The sequence below is a fragment of the Sapajus apella genome, unplaced genomic scaffold, assembly GCF_009761245.1.
Source record: "Sapajus apella isolate SASKATOON/1434 unplaced genomic scaffold, GSC_monkey_1.0 scaffold40, whole genome shotgun sequence".
Taxonomy (NCBI): domain Eukaryota; kingdom Metazoa; phylum Chordata; class Mammalia; order Primates; family Cebidae; genus Sapajus; species Sapajus apella.
This window is the reverse complement of record NW_022436980.1, coordinates 1,871,500-1,887,072: the sequence shown is the minus strand read 5'-3', so window position 1 is coordinate 1,887,072 and position 15,573 is coordinate 1,871,500.

Here is a 15,573-nt window from a genome sequence, read left to right as displayed (position 1 = left end):
AATCAGTGCCAGTATAGATAGCATAAAATTGGGGGCCACCACAGATTGGCTGGCTAATGTGTGGATCATTTAGTAGTCTTGAGGTACATTAATAATGCAGAGATTACTTTTTTATAAAGGTAAGGAGGACGTAGTTAAATGTAAGAAGCGTACAAGGTCCATAGCCATGTGTTCTACTGGATAAATCGCAATGCTTTGCAATAACTTAATGCCATAGTACTTGCTGGCTTATAATTCTGCAAAGTAAAGCACTTTTTTAAAGGAGTCTATTGGAAAACCACATGATTTCAGCTGTGTTTTAAGCTCTACAAATATGTTTCCAAAGATGTAATCAAAATGTAATTCTATTGATTAAAAATATAAATAAATATTAAAACTATCCGTAGAGACATTTAAGTGTAATTTAAAAAGATTGTTATGCTTTAAAAACATACTCTAATAAATGATATAAAATATAATGCTTATGATGGAACTATGAACTAGAGGAGGACATGGGCTCCCCAAAATCAATAATCAGAAAAGTAGACTATATGCACCAGGCTCATTGTTTTGGCTTGTTTGTTTGATGTCATTTTTTGTTAATTCAGTGTTTGGTCTCACGGAAAAGTCCTTGATGATTTGTTTCAGTACATTTTTCTTGTTTTTGCTATTTTGCATACTAATAATTGTCAGATGTTTGCAACTTCAGCTTCTTACTGTTGCAATCATAGTCATGTCACTCAAGAAACCCAGTGTAGTAAGTCCAGGGTATCGTAATGCAAAATGAGAAGAAAAAAAGCTCCTTGCTTCTCAAAACTCCACAGCTTATGGAGTAACATGGGTCTACCTGCACAGATGTGAACTCAATTTTCCCTATTACTTGAATCAATTAAAGGGGACTCTTCTTTTATTTGAGTGATTATGTTAATGATGCTCTGGGGGAAAGGCAAACATTTGTTATCCTGGCATATATCCTGTTATATATATAACCATCAAGGCAGGGAAGGGGAGGTAAACAATCATAGAACCTACGTCCACAACCTAGTGATATTTGCAGTGAAATATTTCCAGTGATATTTCCCCCTTCATTGCCAAGGGGATGAAAACACTACCATTTTGGCAACAACTTTCTATTTAGAACCTTACTCTCCCTGTGCCAGCTCCTGCTATCCTTCACTACTGCCCTAAAATGCCTCCTATATACTCCCGGAGCCCCAACACTCTTTTGTTTCTCTACTGAACCTCCCTCAACCCCACTCCAACACAGATTCCCCTCACTTCCAATCTTTCCCACTGTTCTCTGGAGTCACTATTTCCTTATAAACTCCCCTGCAGCCCCAGTCTCTTCACTGAATATTGTTGCCACTTCCTGGACTTCAAGAAAACTCACGTGGGAACATTTCTTTCCCTGCACAAAAGGCTGCACATGTGCACATGCTCCCATATTACACAGATTTGAGCAAAGGGTCAGAGGATATTCTCCCAGGCCCTCACTTCTGCACCATTGCTTCTTCCCATCCCATATAAAAATCCCTCATTACCAAAATGTATGGATCCAACTATTTGAACTTTTTTATCATTTGTGTCCATGGTATACTTAATGTCCCAGATTCCCCAGTCTTGGGTACCAAGCAACCTGTTTCCTTCTACCTCATATCCCACCATCATCCTGGATGACTTCAGTGTTCTAGAGGAAAGCCCACCCACCCGATCCCCTTGCCGTAATTACTTACAGCTTTTTACCTCAACTCAGTTTTGAAGATTTGCTTCTAGGGTTACACATCAGGCTATTTCACAATACAGAATTTTATGATCCTAAATTCTTTTTCCTTTTTCAGAACTTTCTTTATCCTTACTACTTTATTCCTTGTATTTGTGCAAGATTGCCACATCTGCCCCCCCTCCCCAGTCTCCTCTGATAGATAGCACTCCCACCACGCTTCATACTTCTTTCCCTAGCCTTTCCAGACCTAAGGCACATCATCCCCATTCTCACCAGGACCATTAACTCCCTTAACTACTAGTCCTTCAGCCATGCCTGCTTGGCAAACCTCCAACCTAGAACCTGGACCCTCATCACATATCTCTGCCCTTTAACTATGTTTGTGGGTTAGATCAGAGAAAACAATAAATCCATGATATGAGAGCTTGTAGATATTTGTGGTCCACCACCTCAACAGCAGCCTCATTTCCAAAACCTGTGGTGGCTATTCCACTATTCTTGATTCTCTCCTAAACAAGTCTTTCTTTCCCACAAACAAGCAACTGTTCTTGCTTCATGGGTTTATAATATCAGACATCTTTTTTCAAGCTCCCACTACTATATCTCCTTACCCATATATGTGTGTACCTAACCTGATTCTAGTTCAGAGGAAGTGTTACCCCTCTTCCCAAGAGCTCCGAGGCTTCTGTGTTCCCATTCTCCTATCATCCACTATTCTTCCCTATGTATTCAGCCTTGCCCTCTTTGATCTTCAATCTGTCAGCATATAAACATGCCAGAGTCTCTTCTATCTTAAAAGTCTTCCTCAATTCTATTTCCTTTACCACCCTGTGTCTAGGTTCCTGGAAGAGTAATCAGTGTCATCAATGCTCAGTTTCTTCTGTTTCATCACAATTCACCATTCTGGACCAACTGCAGCATGACCTCAGCCCGCATAGCTCTCTAAAATTTCTCTTGCTAACGTCACCAGTAGTCTAATATCCAAATCCAACATTCACTTTTCAGTCTCCAGACTTCCCTGTTATATGTGATCCTATTGATTATTCCTCTTGAAACTTTTTCTACTTTGCCTCCTTCCATAACCGTTCATTTTCTTAGCTACATTCACTTAAAAGTTTCCTCTTCCTGGCTGGGTGTGGTGGCTTATGTCTGCAGTCCCAGCACTTTGGGAGGCCACGACAAAAGAATTTGAGTCCAGAAGTTCAAGACCAGCCTGGGTAACACAGGAAGACCCTGTCTCTACAAAAAAAAAAAATACAAAAATTATCCAGGTATGGTAGCACACACCTGTAGTCCCAGCTACTCGGGAGGCTGAGATAGGAGAATCACCTGAGCCTGGGCGACAGAGCAAGACTCTGTCTCCCCAAAAAAAGTTTCCTTAAAAGCTGTTATCCACCAGAATTCTGTCCTTCTTTCCCTTTTCACCTCATATGCTTTCCCTGAACTATCTTATTTATGCCCATAGCTGCTTCTACCACCCTCACACTGGTGACCCCCCTCACCACTATTTTCTCTTGCATGGAAATTGAAAATATATATTGCATACTTTTATTGGGGGTACACGCTGATATTACAATTTATGAATATAATGTGAAATAAATTGAGCTGGTTAAAATTTTTGTGGTGAGAACATTTGGAATTCTCAGCACTTTTGAAATGTGTAATACTCTATTAACTGTATTCACCATGCTGTGCAATAGAACTAAAAAGAAGACCATATTCCTTCTGAAATGTTGTATAATTTGACCATCGCCTCCCTAGCCTCTGTAATTACCATTCGACTGTCTGCTTCTATGAGTTTAATGGCTTTAGATTCCATATATGTGAGAACATGCATTATATGTTTTTCTGTGCCAGGCTTATTTCACTTAGCATAATGTTCTCCAGTTCCATCCATGTTGTCACAAATGACAGTATTTCTTTTTTAAAGAGTGAGTAGTATTCCACTATGTATACATACCACATTTTCATTATCCATTCATCTGTTCGTGGACACTTAGGTTGACACTACAACTTGGCTATTGGGAATAGTGCTGCAATGAACATGTGAATACAGACATCTCTTCAACAAACTGATTTCAAATCTTTTGAATACCCAGAAGACAGATTCCTAGATCATATGGTAATTCTATATTTAACCTTTTGTGGAACCTCCATACAGTTTCCCATATGGCTATATTAATTTACATTCCCATCACCAGTATTCAAGGGTTCCCTTTTCTCCACATCCTTGCTAAAACTTATCTTTTGTCTTTTTTATAATAGACATTCTGAAAAGTGCAGTGATATCTTGTAGTTTTAAGTTGCACATCCCTATTAACAATTTTAATATGTCTGTTGGCCATTTGCATGTCTACCTTGAAAAATACCTATTTTGATCCCTTGCCTATTTTTTCATTCAGTTTTTGTTTTCTTACAATTGAGTTGTTTAAACTCCTTATATATTTTGGAGATTAACTCTGTATTGGGTGTATAGCTTGCAAAAATTTTCTCCAAAACTATAGGTTGTCTCTGTACACTGTTAATTGTTTCCTTTATGGTGCAGAATCTTTTTAGCTTGATGTAATTCCATTTGTCTGTTTTTGCTTTTGGGATCAAATCCAAAAATTCATCACACAGATCAATGTCATGGAGTTTTCCTCCTTTTTGTCTAGTAGTTTTATAGTTTCAGGTCCTACAATCACATCTTTTCATCCATTTTAGGTTGATTTTTGTATATGGCGTGAAGTAAGAGTTCAATTTCATTCTTCTGCATGGGAATATCCAGTTTTTCCAATACCAACTATTACAGAGACTATTCTTTTCCCACTGGGTATTCTTGGAACCTTTGTAAAATCAACTGATTGTAAATGTGTGGGTTCATTTCTGGACTCTCTATTCCATTAGTCAATGGGTCTATTTTTGCCAGTACTGTACTGTTTTAATTGTTATAGCTTTGTAGTACAGTTTGAAATCAAGTAGTGTGGTATCTCCAGGCTTGTTATTTTTGCTTGATTGCCTTGGCCATTTGGGGGGTTTTGTGGTTTTGTATGAATTTTAGGATAATCTTTTTCTATTTCTATAAAAATGACATTGGAATCTTGATAGGGATTGTGCTAAATCTGTAGATTACTTTGGGTAGTATGGATATTTTAACAATGTCTATTCTTCCACCCCATAAACACAAGAACTCTTTCCACTTATTTGTATCATCTTCAATTTATTTCATCAACATTTTATAGTTTTTGGTGCACAGGTCTTTCAAGTCCTTGGTTACATTTATCCCTAAGTATTTCTTTTTGTAGCTGCTGTAAGTGGGATTTTTCTCTTGATTTCTTTTCAGATAGTTTGTTGTTAGTATATAGAAATGCCACTGATTTTGTGTATCAATTTTGTGTCCTGCGACATTACTGTATTTAATAGTTCTAACAGTTTTTTGGTGGACACTGTTGGGTTTTCTATATATAAGATTATGTCATTTCAGCAAGCTGACAATTGCATTTGTTCCTTTCTATTCGGGTGCTATTTATTTCTTTCTCTTGCCTAATTGCTCAGGCAAAGGTTTCCAATACTGTATAATTTAGAAATGGCAACAGAAAGCATCCTCATGTTGTTCCCAATCTTACAGGAAAGGCTTTCAATTTTCCATCATTCAGTATAATGTTAGCTATGAGCTTCTCATATGTGGCCTTCACTGTATTGAGGTAAATACCTTCTATTCCTTATTTTGGTGAGAGTTATTATCATAAAAGGATGTTGAATTTTGTCAAATGCTTTTTCTTCATCTAATGAGATGATCATATAGATTTTGTTCTTCATTCTATTAATGTGATGTGTCACATGTATTGATTTGCATATGTTAACCATCCTCATATACCAGGAATAAATCTTTTTTTTTTTTTTAGTTTTTTTTTTCTTTATTGCATTTTTGGTTTTGGGGTACATGTGGAGAACATGCAAGACTGTTGTATAGGTACACACATGGCAGTGTGACTTGCTGCCTTCCTCCCCTTCACCTATATCTGGCATTTCTCCCCATGCTATCTCTCCCAATTCCCCAACCCCTGCTGTTTCTCCCCTATTTCCCCCCAACAGACCCAAATGTGTGATGCTCCCCTCCCTGTGTCCATGTGTTCTCATTGTTCAACACCCACTTATGAGTGAGAACATGCGGTGTTTGATTTTCTGTTCTTGTGTCAGTTTGCTGAGAATGATGGTTTTTCGGGTTCATCCATGTCCCTACACAGCACACGAATTCATCGTTTTTGATGGCTGCATAGTATTCCATGGTGTATATGGGCCACATTTTCCCTGTCCAGTCTATCATTGATGGGCATTTGGGTTGGTTCCAGGTCATTGCTGTTGTAAACAGTGCTGCAATGAACATTCGTGTGCATGTGTCCTTATAGTAGAATGATTTACAATCCTTTGGATATATACCCAGTAATGGGATTGCTGGGTCAAATGGAATTTCTATTTCTAGGTCCTTGAGGAATCGCCACACTGTCTTCCACAATGGTTGAACTAATTTACACTCCCACCAACATTGTAAAAGTGTTCCTATTTCTCCATATCCTCTCCAGCATCTGTTGTCTCTAGATTTTTTAATGATTGCCATTCTAACTGGCATGAAATGGTATCTCAATGTAGTTTTGATTTGCATTTCTTTAATGACCAGTGATGATGAGCATTTTTTCATGTTTTTTGGCCTCATGTATGTCTTCTTTCGTAAAGTGTCTGTTCATATCCTTTGCCCACTTTTGAATCAGCTTGTTTTTTTCTTGTAAATCTGTTTTAGTTATTTGTGTATTCTGGATATCAGCCTTTTGTCACATGGGTAGACTGCAAAAATTTTCCATTCCATTGGTTGCCCATTCACTCTAATGATTGTTTCTTCTGCTGTGCAGAAGCTCTGGAGTTTGATTAGGTCCCATTTGTCTATTTTGGCTTTTGTTGCCAATGCTTTTGGTGTTTTGGTCATGAAGTCCTTACCTACGTCTATGTCCTGAATGGTTTTGCCAGATTTTCTTCTAGGGTTTTTATGGTGTTAGGTCTTATGTTTAAGTCTTTAATCCATCTGGAGTTAATTTTAGTGTACAGTGTCAGGAAGGGGTCCAGTTTCTGCTTTCTGCACATCGCTAGCCAGTTTTCCCAACACCATTTATGAAACAGGGAATCCTTTCCCCATTGCTTGTTTTTGTCAGGTTTGTCAAAGATCAGATGATTGTAGATGTGTTGTGTTGCCTCCGAGGCCTCTGTTCTGTTCCATTGGTCTATATCTCTGTTTTGGTACCAGTACTATGCTGTTTTGATTACTGTAGCCTTGTAGTATAGTTTGAAGTCCGGTAGCATGATGCCTCCTGCTTTGTTATTTTGCTTAGAATTGACTTGGCTATGTGGGCTCTCTTTCGGTTCCATATGAAGTTTAAGGTGGTTTTTCCCAGTTTTGTGAAGAAGGTCATTGGTATCTTGATGGGGATAGTGTTGAATCTGTAAATTACTTTGGGCAGCATGGCCCTTTTCATGATATTGATTCTTCCTAACCATGAACATGGAATGTTTCTCCATCTGATTGTGTCCTCTCTTATTTCATTGAGCAGTGATTTGTAGTTCTCCTTGAAGAGGTCCTTTACGTTCCTTGTTAGTTCTATTCCTAGGTATTTTATTCCCTTGGTAGCAATTGCGAATGGCAGTTCATTCTTGATTTGGCTCTCTTTAAGTCTGTTATTTGTGTATAGGAATGCTTGTAATTTTTGCACATTGATTTTGTATCCTGAGACTTTGCTGAAGTAGCTTATCAGTTTCAGGAGATTTTGGGCTGAGACAATGGGGTCTTCTAGATATACAGTCATGTCATCTGCAAATTGAGACAATTTGACTTCCTCCTTTCCTATTTGAATACCCTTTATTTCTTTTTCTTGCCTGATTTCTCTGGCTAGAACTTCCAGTACTGTATTGAATAGGAGTGGTGAGAGAGGGCATCCTTGTCTAGTGCCAGATTTCAAAGGGAATGCTTCCAGTTTTTGCCCATTCAGTATGATATTGGCTGTTGTTTTGTCGTAAATAGCTTTTATTATTTTGAGATACGTTCCGTCAATACCTAGTTTATTGAGGGTTTTCAGCATAAAGGATGTTGAATTTTGTCAAAGGCCTTCTCTGCATCAATTGAGATATTCATGTGGTTTTTGTCTTTGGTTCTGTTTATGTGGTGAATTATGTTTATAGACTTGCATATGTTGAACCAGCCTTGCATCCCCAGATGAATCCTACTTCATCATGGTGGATAAGCTTTTGGATGTGCTGTTGCAATCAGTTTGCCAGTATTTTATTGAAGATTTCTGCATCTATGTTCATCATGGATATTGGCCTGAAGCTTTCTTTTCTTGGAAAAAAATATATATATATCATCCTGATACTAAAACCTCTGCTGGGTTTTAGTATCAGGATTATACTGGTCTCATAAAATGATTTGGGAAGGATTCCCTCATTTGGATTGTTTGGAATAGTTTCAGAGGGAATGGTACCAGCTTGTCTTTGTATGTCTGGTAGAATTCGGCTGTGAACCAATCTGGACCTGGGCTTTTTTGGGTGGTAGGCTCTTAATTGCTGCCTCAACTTCAGACCTTGTTATTGGTCTATCCAGGGTTACAGCTTCTTCCTGGTTTAGGCTTGGGAGGAGGCAACTATCCAGGAATTTATCCATTTCCTACAGGTTTACTAGTTTATGTGCATAGAGTTGTTTGTAATAATCTCTGATGATGGTTTGTATTTATGGTGATATCCCCTTTATCTTTTTTTATTGCCTCTATTTGATTATTCTCTATTTTTTTATTAATCTGGCTAGTGGTCTATTTTATTGATCTTTCCAAAAAACCAGCTCTTGGATTTATTGATTTTTTGAAGGGGGTTTTCTGTCTCTATCTCATTCAGTTCTGCTCTGATCTTTGTTATTTCTTGTTTTCTGCTAGGTTTTGAGTTTTTTTGATCTTGCTCCTCTAGCTCTTTCAATTTTGATGATAGGGTGTTGATTTTAGATCTCTCCTTGCTTCTCATGTAGGCATTTATTGCTGTATATTTTCCTCAAGACACTGCTTTAAATGTGTCCCAGAAATTGTGGTATGTTTTGTCTTCATTCTCGTTGTTTTCGAAGAACATCTTTATTTCTGCCTTCATTTAATTGTTTATCCAGTCAACATTCAAGAGCCAATTGTTCAGTTTCCATAATGCTGTGCAGTTCTGAGTTAGTTTCTGAATTCTGAGTTCCAACTTGATTACACTGTGGTCTGACAGACTGTTTGTTATGATTTCCGTTCTTTTGCATTTGCTGAGGAGTGATTTACTTCCAATTATGTGGTCAATTTTAGAGTAGGTGTGATGTGGTGCTGAGAAGAATGTATATTCTGTGGATTCGGGGTGGAGAGTTCTGTAAATGTCTATTAGGTTTGCTTGGTCTGGGTCTGAGTTCAAGTCCTGAATATACTTGTTAATTTTCTTTCTCGTTGATCTGTCTAATATTGACAATGGGGTGTTAACATTTCCCACTATTACTGTGTGGGAGTCTAAGTCTCTTTGCTAGTCATTAAAAACTTGCCTTATGTATCTGAGTGCTCCTGTATTGTGCCCATATATATTTATGATTGTTAGCTCCTCTTGTTGCATTGATCCTTTTACCATTATGTAATATCCTTCTTTGTCTCTTTTGATCTTTGTTGGTTTAAAGTCTATTTATTCAGAGATGAGAATTGCAACTCCTGATTTTTTTTGCTCTCCATTTGCTTGATAAATCTTCCTCCATCCCTTTATTTTGAGCCTTTGTGTATCCTTGCATGTGAGATGGGTTTCCTGGATACAGCACACCAATGGGTTTTGGCCTTTTATCCAATTTGCCGGTCTGTGTCTTTTGATTGGGGGCATTTAGCCCATTTACATTTAGGGTTAATATTTTTATGTGTGAAGTTGATCCTGCCATTTTTATGCTAGCTGGCTGTTTTGCCTGTTAGTTAATGCAGTTTCTTCACTGTGTTGATGCTCTTTACTGTTTGGTATGTTTTTGGAGTGGCTGTTACTGGTTTTCCTTTCTATGTTTAGTGCCTCTTTCAGGAGCTCTTGTAAAGCAGGCCTGGTGGTGATGAAATCTCTGAGTACTTGCTTGTTTGCAAAGGATTTTATTTTTCTTTCACTTATGAAGCTTAGTTTGGCTGGATATGAGATTCCAGATTGAAAGTTCTTTTCTTTAAGGATGTTGAATATTGGCCTCCACTCTCTTCTGGCTTGTAGGGTTGCTGCTGAGAGATCTGCTGTGAGTCTGATGAGCTTCCCTTTGTGGGTAACCCGACCTTTCTCTCTGGCTGTCCTTAGCATTTTCTCCTTCATTTCAACCCTGGTGAATCTGATGATTATGTGCCTTGGGGTTGCTCTTCCTGAGCAATATCTTTGTGAGGTTCTCTGTATTTCCTGGACTTGAATATTGGCCTGCCTTGCTAGGTTGCAGAAGTTTTCCTGGATAATATCCTGAAGAGTATTTTCCAGCTTGGATTCATTCTCTCCGTCAATTTCAGGTACACCTATCAAACATAGATTAGGTCTTTTCACATAGTCCCATATTTCTTGGAGACTTTGTTCATTCCTTTTTACCCTTTTTTCTCTAATCTTGCCTTCTCGTTTTATTTCATTGAGTTGATCTTCGACTTCTGATATCCTTTCTTCTGCATGGTCAGTTCGGCTGTTGAAACTTGTGTATGCTTCATGAATTTCTTGTGTTGTTTTTCAGCTCCATCAATTCACTTATTTTCCTAAGTTGTTTATTCTCGTTAGCATTTTGCCGAATCTTTTTTTAAGGTACTTAGTTTCTTTGCATTGGATTAAACATGTTCTTTTAGCTCACATAAGTTTCTTATTACCCACCTTCTGAAGCCTGATTCTGTCAATTCATCACACGCATTCTCCATCCAGCCTTGTTCCCTTGCTGGTGAGGAGTTTTGATCCCTTGTAGGAGGAGAGGCGTACTGGTTTCGGGTGTTTTCATCCTTTTTGTGCTGGTTTCTTCCCATCTTTGTGGATTTATCCCCCTGCCGTCTTTGTTAGTTGTTGACTTTCAGATTGGGTCTCTGAGTGGACATACAGTTTGTTGATGATGAAGTTATTTCTGTTTCTTAGTTTTCCTTGTACAAGTCAGACCCCTCTACTGTAGGACTGTTGAGGTCCACTCCAGGCCCTACTTGCCTGGGGATCACCTGCAGCAGCTGCAGAACAGTAAGGGTTGCTGCTAATTTCTTCTTCTGCTTTTCCCGAAGGATACCTGCCTCATGTCAGTCTGAGCTCTCCTTTATGAGGTGACTCTTTGGATATACAGGGGTCAGGGAGCTGCTTGAGGAGACAATTTGATTTCCTGTGCAGCAACCCACTGCACAGTCTAAAACAGCCACACTGAGATTCGTGGCACTTTTTTGCCTGGGAATCTCCTGGCCTGGCTCCCTGTTTCAGTCCCATTTTAATCAGATGAATGGGTGACTCTGCCTTCCCAGAGCTCCAGTTGCCAGCTAAAACGGTGCCCAGACCTGTGTATTTTGTTCAGAGAACTGCCACGCTGTCCAAAACAGCCACACTGGAGTGCTGGCCAACAGCTGCACAGGCTGAAACAGCTGCACTGGCGATCCATGGGGCTCCTCCACCTGGGAATCTCCTGGTCTGTGGGCAATAAAAATCTGTCTGGAAATGCGGAGTCCACTCACCCTCCGCACTTTCGCTAGGCGCTGCAATCCTGAGCTGCTCCTAATCGGCCATCTTGGATCCGTCCCTACCAGGTATAAATTTCACTTGATCATGGTGATAATCCTTTTAAAATGTTGGTCAATTCAGTTTGCTAGTATTTTGTTTAGGATTTTTGCTTCTATGATCATCAAGGATATTGGCCTGTAATTTTCTTGTAATTTCCTTGTCTGGCTTTGGTATTATTGTAATGCTGCCCTCATAAAGAGTTTGGAAGTACTCCCTCCTCTTCCAATTTTTTTGGAAGAGTTTGAGCAAGATTGGTATTAATTCTTTAAATGTTTGGTGTAATTAAGCTGTGAACCCATCAGGTTTTGGGCTTTTCTTTGATGACAGAGTTCTTATTACTGATTCAATCTCCTTACTTGTTATTGGTCTGTTCCGATTTTTCCATTTCTTCATTATTTAGTCTTGGTAGGTTATATGCATCTAATAATTTATCCATTTTTTGTAGATTTTCCAATTTGTTGGGATTTGTTTATAGTTGTCTTTCATGATCTCTTGTATTTCTGGGGTATCAGCTGTAATGTCCTCTCTTTCATTTGTGATTTATTTGATAAATAAATAGAGGACATTACAGCTGATACCCCAGAAATACAAACCCCGGAGGACATTACAGCTGATATCCCAGAAATACAAAGGATCTTTTCTTTTTTTCTTAGTCTAGCTAAAGTTTTGTCAATTTTATCTTTTCAAAAAAGCAGCTTTTTGTTTCATTGATCTTTTATATTGCCTTTCTCTTATTTTTTTCTGCTATGATCATTATTATTTCCTTCCTTCTGCTAACTTTGTGCTTAATTTTTTCTTTTTCTACTTCTTTGATGTATAATTTTAGGTTGTTTATTTGATAACTTCCTTTTTGATGTAGGCATTTACTGCTATAAACTTTATTCTTAGAACTGCTTTTGCTGCATCCCATAAGTTTTAATATGTTGTGTTTCCATTTTTGTCTCAAGATCCTTTAAAATTTTCCCTTTAATTTCTTCATTGACCCATTGGTTGTTCAGGAGAATGTTTAATTTCCAAGTATTTGTGAATTCTCCAAAATTCCTCTAGGTATTCTAGTTTCATACCATCATGATTCGAAAGATATTTAATATAATTTCAGTCTTCTTACATTTGCTGAGGCTTGTTTTGTGCCCTAACGTGATCTATTCTGGTGAATGCTCTGTGTGCACTTGGGAGTGTGTATTCTATTGCCGTTGGAATGTTCTGTACATGTCTGTTAGGTCCGTTTGGTTCAGTGTTGCTCAAGTCTAATGCTTCCTTATTAATTGTTTGGATTATCTGTCCATTGTTGAAATGGGATACTGAAGACCCCTACTATTCTTGCGTTACAATCTCTGCCTTCAGATCCTTTAATATTTGTGTTATATATTTAGGTACTTCAATATTGAGTGCATATAAATTTACAACTGTTATGTCTTCTTGATGAACTGACCCTTTAACATTATGTGATGTCTTTTTTTTTTTTTTTTTTTTCAGAGTTTTTGACTTAAAGTCTATGATGTTTGATATAAGTATAGCCACCCAGTCTTTTTTCGTTTCCATTTCTGTGGAGTATTCTTTTCCATCCCTTCACCTTCAGTCTATGTCTAAAAAGGGGTAAATCTCTTGTAGGCAGCATATAGTTAGGTCTCATTTTCTCCAGTCACTCTATGTTTTTGTATTGGAGAAATAAATCCATTTACAATCAATTTGATTGTTGCTAGGCAAGGACTTATTACTGTCATTCTGTTAGTTGTTTTCTGATTGTTTTGTACATACTTCATTTCTTTCCTCCTCTCTTGCTGTATTCCTTTGTGGTTTGTGTTCTATAGTAGTATGCTTTGAATCCTTTCTATTTTTGTTCTGTGCTTCTACTAAGATTTTTGCTTTGTGGTTAGCATTAGGCTTACATGGAACATCTTATAACCACCTACTTCATGCTTATAACAACTTTGCATATAACTCTATACTTTTCCACCATCATTACAATCCAATAGTATTCTGAATATGGCTCTGTTTTATTTATATGATTGAATTTTGTGCTTGTTTCATGTTGTTAATTAGTAAATTTTTGTGTCAGCTTAAAGAATTCCCTTTAGCAATTCCTACAAGGCCAGTCTATTGAGGATGAATTCCGTTAGCTTCTGTTTGGGAAAACAAACTTTTTTTTTTTTTTTTTTTTTTTTTTTTTTTTTTTTTTTTTTTTTTTTACTTCTCCTTCATTTACGAAAGAGAGCTTTGCTGGATAAAGTATTGCTGATTGGCAGTTTTTTGTTTTGGTTTCTTCAGCACTTTGAATCTATCATCCTGATCTCTCCTGGCCTGCAGGGTTTCTGCTGAGAACCCTGCTGATGGTTGTATGGCACTCCTTTTCATGTGATATGTTTCCTGCCTCTTCATGCTGTCAAAATTTTTTGTCTTTGATTTTTTAAAGTTTATTATGTGTTGGTTTACTCCTCCTTGGGTTGAATTTGATTGGAGACCTTTGCAGTTCCTGTACTTTGATGTCAGCATCTACCACAGATTAAGAAAATTTTCAACCGTTATTTCTTTAAATGTGCTTTTTGGCCCCTTTTCTTTCTTCTCCTTCTCCAACCACTATTATGTGAAGGTTTGGACCCTTGATGGTGTTCTATAATCTGCAGGCTTTATTTTTTTTTTAGAAGTTCTTTTGTTTTTTTGCTCCTGACTAGATAATTTCAAATGTTCTGTCTCCCAGCATACTGACTCTTTTCTTCTGCTTGAGTCAGCTCTTGAAGGTTTCTATTGAATTTTTCAGTCTCTTGAATTTCTGTCCTATTCTTGTTTCTATTTATCAACTTTCTTTTTAGTGTACTGCTTTCAAATTTCATTAAATGTTCTACCTATACATAGTTCACTTAACTTCTTTAGAGATATTATTCTGAATTCTTTGTCCAGTTAATTCATAAATCTCCATTTCTTTGGGGCCTATTATTGGAGCTTTATTAGTTTGTTTTGGAGGTATCATGATTCCTCCATGTGTTCTTGTATTGTTGTCTGTGCAACTGAGGAGAGAGCCCCCTCTTCTGGCCTTTACAGGTGTTCTTGGGCAGGGATAGGCCTTCACTGTTTAGCCTAACCTAAGATTCTGGAAGGTCAGCTGATACAACCCCAGGCAGGCAGAGCTTCTTGTGAGTTAGTTTTCTAGCTGACTAGGCCACTGCCTTTGCTCTGTTGAGTGGAGTTGCTGGCTAAGTATTGCAATGACCTCTGGTCAGACTAGCCATAAGATGTATTGCCTGGCTGGTAATTTTGATATTTGGGACCTGCAATTGGGCAGGGCTGTAGACTGGGCTACAAGGTTAGGCAGTGTCACTACTCATAACGTGTGACCAGAGGCTATACTCCTTAGAAATGCACAATTAAGGGTTGCCTCCCTGTCAGGATTAAGCCATGGAGTGAACTTTTGACTGAGTTGAATGGCTATTTGATCTCTGGAATTAAGCAGATCTAGCCACTTTGCTTCTCTCAGATGTGTGGAGGTGGAAATCTCCTTGCCTGGGCAGGGTCACTGAAAGTGCTTTTTGGCTCAGTGGAGCTGCTGCTTGACTTCTAAGGTCAAGGTGGTCTAGCCCCTTCAGCTCTCCAAAATAAAAGGCAGGCATCTCCCTTCCTTGGCAGGATTGTTGGGAGTTGGCTCTGAAGATAGGCAGGAAGCTAGGGACTCAGGCTAGATTGTACTTCCCACTGTGTGTGGGTTTTGTTGTTGTTTTTTTAAGATGGAGTCTCACTCTGTTCAGCCCAGGCTGGAGTTGCAGTGGCTCAATCTTGGCACACTGCAACCTCCGCCTCCTGGGTTCAAGTAGATTCTCCTGTGTCAGCCTCCCAAGTAGCTGGGATTACAGGCATGAGTCATCATGCCCAGCTAATTTTTGTATTTTTAGTAGACTGGGTTTCACCATGTTGGCCAGGCTTGTCTCAAACTCCTGACCCCAAGTGATCCACCCACTTTGGCCTCCCAAAGTGCTGTGATTACAGGCATGAGCCACTGCACCCAGCCCCCACTGCGCTGTCAAATGAGATCAGCTCAGCCTTGCAGGTAGGCTGAGTTTGGCTGATATCTTTGATCATGCACCTCAACCAGCAGGAACACAAAGGTACCACCAATATCTGCA